The sequence below is a fragment of the Melitaea cinxia genome, chromosome 9 (genome assembly GCF_905220565.1).
Source record: "Melitaea cinxia chromosome 9, ilMelCinx1.1, whole genome shotgun sequence".
NCBI lineage: Eukaryota > Metazoa > Arthropoda > Insecta > Lepidoptera > Nymphalidae > Melitaea > Melitaea cinxia.
The window spans coordinates 7,412,280-7,425,654 of NC_059402.1; positions in this window are offsets into that span (position 1 = coordinate 7,412,280).

The window sequence follows — 13,375 nt, forward strand, 5'->3', positions numbered from 1 at the left end:
GCAATAAAACCTAGTTAAAACTGAATTAATATCGGTAACATGACTTGTTTGTTACTATTTCTGTTTCAAAATATATCATAATTTTGGTTGTTTATTTTGTAAAGTAATAGCAAATAAAGTTTTATAATGTATCACGATGGAAACGACACAGAGGCAAAATTATTTACTTGTATTAATTACTTAATCACCTACAGTAATACTTTGTGCTGTGTGGCTACGGCACTAAAGAATTTAGCCACCCCCTCTCTTCCCGTGGGTGTCGTAAGAGGCGACTAAGGGATAACAAGGTTCCACAACCACCTTGGAACTTAAGAAGCCGACCGATGGCGGGATAACCATCCAACTGCTGGCTTTGAAATACACAGGCCGAAGACGGGCAGCAGCGTCTTCGGTACGACAAAGCCAGTACTGCGGTCACCAACCCGCCTGCCCAGCGTGGTGACTATGGGCAAAACACATGAGTTCACGTTATTTTTGGCGTAAACTTGTGGAGGCCTATGTCCAGCAGTGGACTATATAGGCTGTAATGATGTAATGATGAATAATTAATATTGAAAAGTTTTATTTCAAAATCAAAAGTTTTCAAGCACATGTACCTATTTAAAAATATTTCAATTTATTTAAAAGTACACATTAACAGTATTCAAATTTGTACAAGCATATTTATGAAGTAAGTTCTGTTATTTATTATATTTATTCATTTATAATAAAGAATATTTTATCAAGGTAGGCACTGTAGAATAATATTGAAGTGGTACAATGAATATTTAACTAAAGTTTCTGAATATAAAAATAATAAAAAAACCTCTCTTAAACGCCTACAAAGGCATTCGTTGCGCAAAAATCCTTCGCCTTACAGTTGGAACATGGATTTGCTTTATTCACCGTGGGCGTAACATCGCTCTTTAAATGTCAATTGTGACAAAAATACTAACAATAAAAAAATTAAAAAGTCCATGGTTCATTATTGTCAAGATAAATTGCGTCCCAAAGCTACTTAGGCACGTTTCATTTGTTGATACATCGAATAAAACATTTCGATTAATATAAATAAGTATTATATTACTGATAAAAACATTTTTGAAATGTAAGGAATAAGTCTACACAACTTATTCTACTTTGATGTCAGTCAGTCAGTTCAGCCAATTGCAGTCCACTGCTGGCCTTTCCAAGTTCGCGCCAGACATATAATAAATATATATATATATTAGCTGTGCCCGCGGCTTCGCCCGCGTTTAAATCAGTGAGTCACACAGTTTTCCCGGCAAACTTGCCACGATGTCCTTAGATGGCGAAGTGGCTTCTTCCGGACCTGGACAGATATAATATCATAAATAACGGTTCGTTATTAAACAGGTTTGTTATTTTTGTTGGCGTCCTGTCGTGTTGGCGCATTGGTGCGTTGGCACGTTGGCGCATTGGCGTGTTGGCGTGTTGGCGCATTGGCGTGTTGGCGTGTTGGCGTGTTGGCGTGTTGGCGTGTTGGCGTGTTGGCGCATTGGCGTGTTGGCGTGTTGGCGTGTTGGCGTGTTGGCGTATTGGCGTGTTGGCGTATTGGCACATTGGCGTGTTGGCGCATTGGCGTATTGGCGTGTTGGCGTGTTGGCGTATTGGTGTATTGGCGTGTTGGCATGTTGGCGTGTTGGACTGTTGGCATGTTGGCGTGTTGGCTCATTGGCGTATTGGCGTGTTGGCGTGTTAGCGTATTGGCGTATTGGCGTGTTGACGTGTTGGCGTATTGGGGTTTTGGCATGTTGGGGTGTTGGGGTGTTGGCGTATTGGCGTATTGGCGTGTTGGAGTGTTGGCGTGTTGGAGTGTTGGCGTGTTGGCGCATTGGCGTGTTGGCGTGTTGGCGTATTGGTGTGTCCCACATAACTCGTCTCTACCCCAACCCCAAGAGCCAGCCATCTTCTTGAAGATTTCCTCTGCGTAAAAAAAAAAAGAAAACAAATAAAAAATTGGTGTGTTGGCACATTGGCGTGTTGGCGCATTGACGTATTGGCGTGTTGACGTGTTGGCGTGTTGGTGTGTTGGCGTGTTGGAGTTTAGTCATATTGGCGTGTTGGCTGGCGTATTGGCGTGTTTAAGTTCAGCGGACAATAAAAAAAATGTCGATGTTTCCGATTTTAGTAATTTTCCAAAATGAAACAAAACTAATGAATGAAAACTGTTGCTAACGGGCGTCAGATGTAGCCCGGACGACCACTGACTACTGCGCTCAGTCAGGCGTTATACACATTATATAATTTATATGTAGAAATCCGGTAGAGATAACTCTAGAAAAAGTCTCTTCCAGCTAACCTGCGTTAGTTGTTTTATTTATTTTTTATTTTATTACTGGACTTTCATTTGGACAAAATATCTGTGTTGTTACGGCAATAAAATATATAGCCCCTATCTTCCCGTGGGTGTCGTAAGAGGCGTCTAAGAGATAACATAGTTCCACTACCACCTTGGAACTTAAAAAGCCGACCGGTGGCGGGATAACCATCCAACTGCTGAATTTGAAATACACAGGCTGAAGACGGACAGCAACGTCTTCGGTGAGACAAAGCCAGCCCTGCGGTCACCAATCCGCCTGCCCACCGTGGTGACTATGGCAAACACATATGAGGAGCTTGAACTTGCGGAGGCGGCTTGTCCAGCAGTAGACTGTATCAAGCTAAAGTGATGATGATGATGAACACGAAATCGACTATCTGTTTAAGCTTTATATCAAGTCAGTCAGTCAGTCCACTGCTGGACAAAGGCCTAACTGAGTTCGCGCAAGACATCCCGGTTTTCTGCAATATAACAATATATTTATATATAATTACTAGATGTGCCCGCGGCTTCGCCCGCGTTTAAATCAGTGAGTCACAAAGTTTTCCCGGCAAACTTCCAGTGAAACTCAAAATCTCATCAAAATCGGCTTAGTCGTTCCGTAAACCTTCCTCTTGAAGCCCTCTCTCCATTGGTAAAACCGCATGAAAAGCCGTTCAGTAAATTTTGAGGGAATCGATCACATACACTTTTGGGGACTTATTGTTATAATACACTAACTGTTGCCCGCGACTACGTTCGCGTGGTTATGAAGATATGCATTACTATCTATCTGTATGTGTATCTATATGTTTAAGCAAATTATTTTTTTTATTTCAGTCACTTGAAATGCTTATCACGCTGAGTAATTTTTTAAAAGGCACAATTTAGTATAATTTATTTGTTATTTTTATAAAACCTCTCTATACATCACATTTTTAGTTTTATTTTTAGGCTGCAGTATAAATAACCTAGCAGGCGAACTTATAGCTGCTGTATATGTTTCATACAAACTATCAACCCCAATCAAACGCCCTTAGCAGTGGAATATGAAAAAATCCGTTCTTAGCGGACGTTTACTAACTATAATCTACCTCCCTGCTAAATTTCATCTTTGTCCATCCTGGATGGATGTACCATCCAGCGATTTTTGAGTTCTCGTGATGAGTGAGTCAGTGACCTAATTTCAAGTATGTAGGTGTTATAGTTTCGGAGATTTCATGATGAGTGAGTCAACTTACCATCCCCCGTTTTAACCCCAAAAGGGAGTTGGTTTCTAAAGATACATTATTTGGACATCTTCTCACCATCTATAGACCATACATTTTAAATTTCAAGTATCTTACTTCAAAAACATAGGACTTTCATACAAACTTCCAACCCATGTTTTATCCCTTTAGGGGTCGAGTTTCGTAAAATCCGTTCTCAGCGGATGTTTACGCCCTATAAGGAACCTACCTACCAAATTTCAAGTTTATAGTTGTTATATTTTCGGAGATTTCGTGATGAGTGAGTCAACCTACCATCCCCCGTTTTAACCCTAAAAGTGAGTTGATTTCTAAAGATACATTATTTAGACACCTTCTCACCATCTATAGGGCATATATTTTAAATTTCAAGTCTCTTACTTCAAAAACGTAGGATTTTCATACAAACTTCCAACCCCCGTTTCACCCCCTTAGGGGTCGAATTTCGTAAAATCCGTTCTTAGCGGATGCCTACGTCTTATAAGGAGCCTACCTGCCAAATTTCAAGTTTGTAGGTGTTATAGTTTCGGAGATTTCGTGATGAGTGGCCTTTCGCTTTTATATATATTATAGATATAGATAAATAATATAGGTACTTGAGAAAATTTTCGACACGATTCTCTGAAAATAAAAAGTATATGTTTACAAAAGGTAAGTCTAAGATTATATTAAAAATAATAAAAAGCTATATTTAAGTATTTTTAATACTCAAGTTTCGCATTTGATGTGAAAATTATCTTTTAAAAAAATTGAATCCGATACTTTGATGAAAATTATGTTACGCACAACCGTATCTTGTAAAGTTCACATAGGAACGGTTTTTATTGTCTCGACAATAATCAAACTTGATAACACAATGTAAACACTCAGCGCCGTAATCTAGGCCTTGACAACCCAGGCATGAACCAGGGGCGGAGAATTCAGAGACGCAATATTTGGTAGATGCAACTAGCCTATTATATATTTTTTCTTAATTGATTTTTTTAAACAGATGTTTTCTTTTTTTTTAACACATACAATACTCTATAACCTTGTTATCTACTGACAATCGGTTACAATAATTTGGAGCCAGATAGTAATCATAGTAGTTATTTTCTCATAGCAAATTAAAATATCAAGTAAAAAAAAAAAACAAAACTAAAGATATAAATATGGAAATCAAAGACACAATCAAAGGGTAATTGGTATTGGTAAAGATAAAGGTATTTGCGAGCCTCTCGCACAGAAAATTATTTACGTATATATTTATTTTTTTGTAAACAAATTTCAATAAATAGCAATCAATATATTTCTCTTTCGATCGACGGGAGGCAATAACCAAATCCATCCAGGGGCGCCAAATGCTAGATACAGCACTGATATACTGTATGTTTATCCTATTTCCAACAGTCACACGTTCAATTTACTACTTATTATACTCGGTAACTGTCACAAATAACTATAGTAGGAGATCCAAACTAGAGACGAATCTCAGCCATGTGCTTAATGAATGAAATTTATTTTATATTTATTTTAGTATATTAGAAAGATAATCGCGAAAGGATTGCTTGAAAAATCCTGTCCAAATTTAATTCAAAATTGGATTATTTTTTTTTAATTTAAAAATGAGTCTACGAGTTTAAAGAATAAATTTAATACCTACCGACAGTATGAAACCTGTAGAAAATGCAAAAGATCCTCAATCTCAACAACCTCTTATTTTCCTGACACTACTGGGTTGGCAGGTAACAAGTAAAGCAATATGTAATGTTCTAATTATTTTCACCAGCATCTTTAATAAATAAATCTCACATCAAAATGAGTGCTGTTTCATTGCGAACACGACGACGTAGAGTTGCCTGCAAAAGTCTGGGTTTAATGACGGTTGCCGAATATATAGCCTGCCAGTAATTGTCAGCCACCTTTTTCACGATTTATCTTTAACATACTGAAGAAGATAATTATTTAATTTTTATCCACCAAGCAGATGGCTGAAGATCGCGTTGGCTGAAGATCGCGTTTAGTTCGTATCTTAGACTACTTTCAAAACTAACAACATACACGCTGACACGCATGTGATTTAACGCGCAACAACAGATAAATTGGTAGGTACATATGTTTGAGAGTTATTTGTTGTTATATACTCCAGAAACATTAACTAGAGTCATTTGTTTTTTATTTATTCTAAAAGTAAACAATGTTTTTAATAGTAGGAAAGGCAGAACAATTCGTATAGTAAAATAGTGCAGATACTAATGTCAAGATGATCGTCAGTTAGTAGAATCATAAATTCAACCATAAGAATATTATGAAAAAATACGTTACTCGAAAAACTAAGTGGTTTTAAAATTCTTCTTGATAGACTTACACCCACTATGCAAAGAAATATAAAATTACAAAACTATTTAATTGAGTAACATGTTAAATAAATAACAACAATATCATTTGCAATATTTTATTTACATATAAAAACGTTTTACTCCTGAACCGCACAATCGTTCATTGACGTCGGTAATAAATATCATTTGGAACTATTACCACTGCTCAAAGGAAATGGTAATATCTGTAATAGATTGGGTTATATTTTAATGTAAGATGAAATTCCTTGTCTGGAAATAGAAATGAATAATGTTGTACATATATTGTGTTTTATTCGTTTGAAATGTATACAAATAGACCTATAATCACTTAATAATGTATTAATACATTTTGATTTGCCATTACGAGTATTAATTTCATCATTACAGCCTATACAGTCCACTGCTGGACATAGGCCTCCACAAGTTTACGTCAAAAATAACGTGAACTCATGTGTTTTGCCCATAGTCACCACACTGGGCAGGCGGGTTGGTGACCGCAGTACTGGCTTTGTCGCACCAAAGACGCTGCTGCCCGTCTTCGGCCTGTGTATTTCAAAGCCAGCAGTTGGATGGTTATCCCGCCATCGGTCGGCTTCTTAAGTTCCAAGATGGTTGTGGAACCTTGTTATCCCTTAGTCGAGTATTAATTTAATTGAAATATTTATCGTATATATAAATAATCCAATTACTATTTTATAAAAATAAAAATAAAAAACGATCAAGCGCGAATGAGGCTCTAGTGCCTCTTATTTTGGATCGACTTGAGCTTTTCCGTTTTTATAAATGAATTATTTTTTTATTCCACAAACCTTCTGAAATATATACATGGATACGAAGGTATTCATTGCAAATACATATTTACAATTTTTGTTGATGTACCACTATGTTTTAATGAAATGTTTTAAAATTAGAACACCAACACACTATTGACACTACTATATTATAAAATGGAAATTAGTAATATTATACTAATCACTATTAAATTAGCGCCGCACTTCGTGTCTTTGCTTTTAGTTACACTATAATTATTAATTTTTATTTGATATAAATGGTTATATACTAAATAGTTTTGATGTATTCAAAATAATAAAGTAATTGTCATACACATAAAATTGCAACACCTATAACAATATCGTCGTAAAGTGTAGCTGTGAGCACATAATTCCTACTTTGTTGCTGATTTAACCGGGTACTATAATAAAGTGTTACAGCTGTCATATTGGTGCTATTGGGCCACTCCGCTGCTAAATGAAAAAGCCAGAAATAGTAAGCCAGAAAAGTTATCTCCAACATTACATATATACCGTTTGCGAGCAATGAATTTGTTACTCACCTGACACGCTACAATAGTCCAAGACGACTATGAGCACACACAAATAAAAGTGTTAGTATACATCAAAAATATTTAAATGTAAAAAAAATAAGCGAACAGCAATACTTTAAATATTAATACTATAAAATCATCATATACCCACGACAAATAATATAAGATAAGCTTCCTGTTGATAAAATCAAGCGTTAAACTGTGCAAATTTATTTGTATAATACGAATAATTGAATTACGATTACATGTCGAAAATAGGCTCATAAATACGACACACAATGTTACCCCGTGACAGTGCACAGACGTAATAAATAAACGTTTTAAGTGAATACCTCTGTCGGTCGGTCGGTTTGGTCGTATAGCACGTCGTGGTCGCCGAAACAAAGGCCTATAATGTAGGATCACGTATCATTGACGTCGAGACCAGACACAAATAGGTTTATTGAGATTGCAACTGCGATGGTGAAAAATCGTGTGTACCACTTTGATGTGAGCTCGACATTACACTATGTCAAACGTTTTGTATAACTTTTTATATATTTTTACTTCTAAATAAGGCATAGTTTTATTTTGAATTAAAACACCATTCTATTTTTCTTTTCTTTTTTATTTTAAACGATAATAACTTTATTTATTTTCTTTGTAACTTAATGCATTTATGGTATGCATATGTTGTAGATTAAATTCCAAACACCATTTTGTGCAATCTGATGGAACTAAACCGCGAACTCACATATCACTATAACGACCACTCAATACGCATGCTAAATTCAATTTATATTAACCACAGGGCATTTTCTCTTTAACCTCTTGCAAACGGCTCGTCCGCTTATAGAGGTGTTCATTTTGTAATTGAGTGCAAATAAGGATGCATTTACAGCGGTCACTTAAATTTTAAATTAAAGCTTTTAGTGCACATACACGCTCCTGTTTACAGTTTCATCATTTCCACGAATCAAGTTCTATTTAGCCATTCATAGTACCGCCATATTTTTTTCTTGAAAATGCCGATTGTTTCATGACTCTTTTATACAAACCTTGTAACAATAACGAATACAAATTAAAACTATCTCATTGGAGCCGTTCGGAAGTCATGCATGTAATTAATTACAAGGCACATTTTGGCGGTCCATTTTTATTTATAAATATAAAAATAATATTATAGTTCTGAACCTTATATTATTAAATACATCAAAACTCAGTACAAATACGTATAGTAAGCGAATTATTTTTCTAACTAACGCTCTTCACCAATATTTAATAGTTTTCACAATTATATGTAAAACTGTAGTGATTAAGTTTTACTAGTACGTCCTCTAAACATTTTCTATCACCTTTCATAAAATGTCTTGACAAATCGTTTAGTGGTCCACGCTTCATTCATTAGAATCTAAGCAAAAGGTTTGAGATATAATAACATAAATAATACTAACCCTTTATTTTACAACAAAATAAGCGTTAAAATATGTATATTTTTAATTATTAACTTATACGTTGAAAACAATTTTTTTAAATTCAGTTGAACACACACTTTTCAAAACTTTGAAAAGACGTTTAATTTCTAGCATGCTAAACCTTAGAATAGAATACCGGGTAGTATTTTACTCAATATTATCATTATTTTTATCGAGTTCGGCAAAGCATTGTATCACGAGGGAAATAAATAAGCGGTGTAAGTTACTCCGCTATTGCGTCTAACACCGATAGTGAGTTCAATACTCGACCCAGCACTCGCGCTAACGAACAAGATTCTCGTGAGCAGATAAAACTAGCATTTTAATACAAACCCTGTACCCTGTACAAAGACATTAACAATTCTATGCTCATACATTATTATATTTCTTATACTTATTAGACAAAAATAAAATAAATAAATAGACTGAGCAGATTATTTTAAAACTATTAAAAAAATTCTAATATACAATACTTTGTCTAAAAAAGTCAACAGTATTTGAAAGTACTATTTTGAGCAATTCCTTCAAACATTTTCTGTCCATCTGCTCTGTATCGCAATAGAAATCCTTCAATAGTTAATCGTATTTCCGTAATTGTACATCAATCTCTTGTGTCATAAAATTTCCGAGTAAGCCTTTTAGCAATTCACGTAACAGAACCACAAAAGGCATAATTAGACTTTTTAAATGACTTAGAGGGATCGTTGTGGGAATAAACAACGTCGTAAACTGACCACAGGAAATAATTTTATGCTTCACTTCATCAGTTCTCTTACTACTTACTATAAAGAAATATTTTTAAAAAATGAAATCGGTACGAATAAGGAGGTATTATTACTCCACAACCTGGCACACAATTACATGAATTGATATGATGAATAGGATTTACATTGAAGATAGTCTTTACTTGAAAAATAAAATATTTTTAAGAATTTCATCAAGAATAAGAGTACATGTATTAGAAACAAACTGTTTATCAACAACGAGCTAGTAATTATACATGCATGCCACTTCATAGTCCGAATGAAACATCAATATAGCCTTCAGCGAGAACAATTATAAAGTGCACAGCTCTACCGAGTCAAATTAATACCCTTCGATGCAATCTAAGGCTATTGAAAAAGCATTTATGTCTTGATGTATTTATTAAATTGTCGTAAGTAATTTACGAGGAAAGAACTAGCCCGTTCAGCTCCGGACACACGCGTATGTGTTTATCATAATCGTCTTAAACAACCAATGGACGGAAACAAAATAAAATTGATAAAATTAATACTTCATATGCCGGATACTTTGCGTAATATTTTTCTCAACTAGAGTCTGTTTTTTTTAAGCTGTTTTCTACACATTCATGTTTAAGCTTTCATTTCAAAAATCTAAACGAATATATTTTAACTGACTTCAAAAAACGAGGAGGTTTCTCAATTCAACCGTGTATATATATGTTCAGAGATTTATATGTATATGGGGATAACTTCGTCGTTTATTAACCGATTTTGATAATTATTTTTTTGTTGGAAAGGAAATATCCTAGATATGGTACCGTGATAAGGAAACCAGGATCTAATGATGGAATCCTAGAGAAATCGAGGGAAACCCTTCAAAATCCGCATAACTTTTTACTAGGTATACCGTTTTTTATGATTTTTAATTTAATCGAAATCCGATGTTTATCAAGTGGTCACATTTAAATTTCATCGAGATCTGATTACAACTTTTGGAGTAATCTTAGATAATGCGTATTCACTTGACTATTTTTTCATATATCTACATTGTATTACTTGTCGATGTAATTGAAGTCGGTTTTTTTCGTTTGCCAGCAAACAATTATTTTAATTTGATTGATTTTAATTAATATTTTTACTTATTTACATGGCTTCCTTAAGGGTTTAATTGCAAATTTAAAGCCAACAGGTATGTTTAATCGGCCTTTAAGATTTTTTCGGGCAGATAGTGTTTTTTGCGATCCGTCTGTGTATATATGTATATACCTGTATCTAGTAATAGTTCTACAGAGATTTAACAAAAAAAAATCAACTCAAATTAAATCACTGTATAAATATTTCTGAATGAATACTTAAATATTAATTATATTAATTTAATCGAATTTGTGCTAATGTTACTTTCTTATTAAATATATTTATACATTCCCCGTTCTGCCTGTTCTTCTAGGGTCGAGTCATTTACCTATCTCGCAGGAAGATGTAATAGGACGGTGCTCCATAAATTGCAACAAATCACAGGCAAGTGGAAATTCACATGTATACAAATTTACACTCTGAAGGAATAAAAGTTAATTAAAGGTTTCTATAAATATAATAATAATAAATACTCTTTATTGTACACCACAAAAAAAAAAAGTTACAAAAAGTTATACATTCAAAAAAAGATGTACAAAGGCGATCTTATCGCTAAAATAGGCAATTATCTAGATACTGATGTTTACTTTGTTAATTTTGTATTTGTTGTTGTACTACTTGTTGGTGTTGACTTATGAATAAATAAATAAATAAATAAATAAATAAATAAAAAAGTAATAAGTGTAAAGTAGCTATGCCCAATTTTTTTAAGTGTTCTCACACTTGATTATTGATAGTCTATTCTAAGAATAGAAACATATACCTACAATTTTTATTTTACTTTATATTACAATCCAAATAATGTCAAATCAAGTACGTTATTTTTTTCGACAAATTTATCATAAAGGAGAGTATGAAGATACTTAGGTCAGAAAAATGTTAAACAGATTTAAAACATTTTTCATATAAGTCATAAACTATAATAACTATAATAAATTTATTAAGTAGGTACCGAGTTTAAAGAAAGAATATTGACATTATTTGACACGGCATGTGTTTACATCAATCTGTAATGTACATTATTAACATACAACATATTGTTACTTTAGTGTTGCGTGCCGTTGTAACTGGAAAACAAATTTATCTTTATTTAATATTTTAACAATTGCTGTTTATTGGAATAGCTTATAATATATTATAAATAAAATATATAATCTCTGTATATGCAATAAAAATATAACCATATCTTCTTGCATAGTACATTAAATAGTAAGATTACATTGTCGACAAAGTTTTTAGTAAAAAACCCTTCTAAAAGAAGAGATTGTTGTCTATGCTATACTTTAAAACACTTTAAGTCAAACCAAATGGTTAGCTATTTATTCGCATCAGTTCCAATCGTGTCGAATTTCCATAATAAAACATCGTCATTGTTGTAATCCAAATTTTTAACTCATTTTTTTTCAGTTACTTGATTATACTTTAACAAGAGATTAGTATTTGTTTTAAGAAGATATTATGAAACGCTATAAAAATAAGTATGGTATATATTATAAATGATCACTGGTTCGCCTCGCCTCGCAAGATAGTCCGTGGAGAACCGAGTTAAACCGTTGATGGATTCTTGTTTCCTTACGGACTGACATTTGCATTAGACACGTTACGTATCATTCTTGTTGTCGTCAACTAACGTTTAGTTAAGCATAATAACACTTAAGGGCCAGCTACGCCAGTCACTGATAGCTCTATCTGACGTATAACGATATCTAACAGATTAACCTTAATCATAGTTTTGTTGTTTTCACAAACAAGCTCCACTTTATCTACCAAATATTTCTATGCACATTCTGTATATTATTATTCTGTTTAATTATTCAGACTAAAACTGCCCTTGGCTGGCATTTTTTAACACTTGTTCGTAAATGCTATCAGCAATTTATCAAAAAGATAAACTTTATCGAACAATCACAGTATAACATTCACTTAAGGATCGCTTTTTAGACTTCTGTACACTTCACATTCATTTGTTGTGAGTCCGAAATAGGACTTTATTTTATTAGCCTTATATTCTAAATTATAAATCTACTAGCTGACCGCAAAACATTGTTTTGCTATATATGTTATTTACCCCTTATAGCCCCTTCCCTCTTATAACTTAAGGGTATGAAAAAAAAATGTTGGCCGATTCTCAGACCTACCCGATATGCACGCAAAATTTCATAAAAATCGGTCCAGCCGTTTCGGAGGAGTATTATAACTAACATTGTGACTCAAGAATTTTATATATAAGAATTATAATTATTAAATATATTTATTATTTAATATATTTATTTCTTAAAAAGCTAGGTAAAACCACAAACGTTTTACTGAAACAAATCAATTTGTAAGTGTTAAGTAGATTTGACACGGCATGTGTTTACATCAATCTGTTAGATACTAGACGACCCGCGTGATATTAATTGCGTCAATATACCTGTGCAACATGTAACTTTGTTTTACGGCGAATGTTATGAACAGATTTAATTGTATTAATAATGTTATGATCCATCGAAATCAATAGAAAATATTTAGAATTTGCACAATTATCTAAACAGACAACATATCGACTAACAAAAATTTAAAAAGCTCCTAGTTTTGGTCATGATAACATAAATAAAAAATTTAGACAAAATACACAGTTTGTAAAATTTGTTTCGTTACAATTTTATTAGATACCTATGTATAGAATCCAGATATTGGTACGGCCTCTTCGATGCATAATTAATCCGACAATTTTAATGCAAGCCGTCAATAATCGATCTTATGCAATTAAATCAATGACTACATGAGCGAGAGAACAGACTTGTCTTGCTATAAAATATCTTGTTCCGCGTGAGATTGCAACATCTTCGCTTTTTATACATAACTAGT